Source organism: Limulus polyphemus, unplaced genomic scaffold (genome assembly GCF_000517525.1).
Source record: "Limulus polyphemus unplaced genomic scaffold, Limulus_polyphemus-2.1.2 Scaffold598, whole genome shotgun sequence".
In the NCBI taxonomy this organism is placed as follows: Eukaryota; Metazoa; Arthropoda; class Merostomata; order Xiphosura; family Limulidae; genus Limulus; species Limulus polyphemus.
In genome coordinates, this window is record NW_013666208.1 from 252,545 (window position 1) to 254,040 (window position 1,496).

The following is a 1,496-nucleotide window of genomic DNA, read 5'->3' on the forward strand; positions in this document are numbered from 1 at the left end:
AATTTAGAACAAGGTTCTTACCAACATATTGAAACTATGCTTGTTTTCATGTAACAAGACAATAGTCTGACACTGTATTATCAGTCATATTATTTTGTTTACCTTTGTTGATAAAATCGGCTTTTCCGCCAGTAGTTTTAGCTCTACTGCATTTAAATTCCGTCTTAATCTTGCTCTGATTCCAGTTTTGATATTTCTCACTACTTTTAGTGGAATTGGCAAAATAAATATCAGGAAACCAAGTGAAATTCATGTACCGATCAAACAGGCTTATTGATTGACCAACTGCTGAATTGTGAAGCATGCTGATTCGGTGCTTGGACCATAGACACAAATGACACTAGATTGGAAGTCACGTGATTTTCGACACGTGCAAGTGGCTGCCATCGCTACGTATTGAACCTTCAAACCCCGCCAGTCGAACTCACAATGGCAAGGCGATCTCACCTCACAACTTATGACCGTTTTCCATCTAAATTAGACGTTTGGTTCGTTCGTTTTTGAATTTCGCGCAAAGCTACACGAGGGCTATCTGCGCTAGCCGTCCCTAATTTAGCAGTGTAAGACTAGAGGGAAGGCAGCTAGTTATCACCATCCACCGCCCACTCTTGGGCTACTCTTTTACCAACTAATAGTGGGATTGACCGTCACATTATAACGCCCCCACGGCTGAAAGGGCGAGCATGTTTGGTGTGACGCGAATTCGAACCCGCGACCCTCAGATTGCGAGTCGAGCGCCATAACCACCTGGTAGACGTTCGGATAAATTTATTTGATTTTAATAAATTTGTCAAGCCAAGATGATCTATACCCGATTTTAACTTAGAAATTAGTGCAACAACCGTTCACAAAACACACATATTTGACCTGTCACATGAAGAATGCATTGGATTTTAGCCCAGAAGGAAATATTAAGTTTAAAATTATTTATTCACTGACTAACCGAAATGGTCTCACTACTGTCCCGAGAATATTTTCTCTGACCGTTACCACTAGACCTCACCACCTGTGTGAAAACAGACCGATGGACAGGCTCCAGGTACACCGGGGACTTAGGTGAGAGGGAGATTGAAACCTGACCTTCCCTGGTCTATCAAGACCAAAAGTCGATAACGAAGCAAACAGACATTTAAAATATCGTTGCCAATGAACAAGAGATGGCGCGTCTTGTCCTTTTCTTGACTAGAGAAGAATGATATTTACGTATCTGCACCTCCAAACAGTTAACGTTCTTAATTGAAGTGGATGGAAATAATTGCGAAAATTTATAATAGAAATATAATAAAATTCATTCGGATTTATTTGATAATTTGTAGCAAAAATTGATGCAAATGCTTGAAATATTAGGTCGTCAAGAAATTAATGTCGCTTTTTTAAATGAAAAACCAGAACAACTTATGTATCAAAACAAAACATTTATTACATGAAATAACCTCCATTCTTATCGGTGATGCTTTTTCCATCTCACAATCAGGTTGTTAATGCCCTGATTAAAG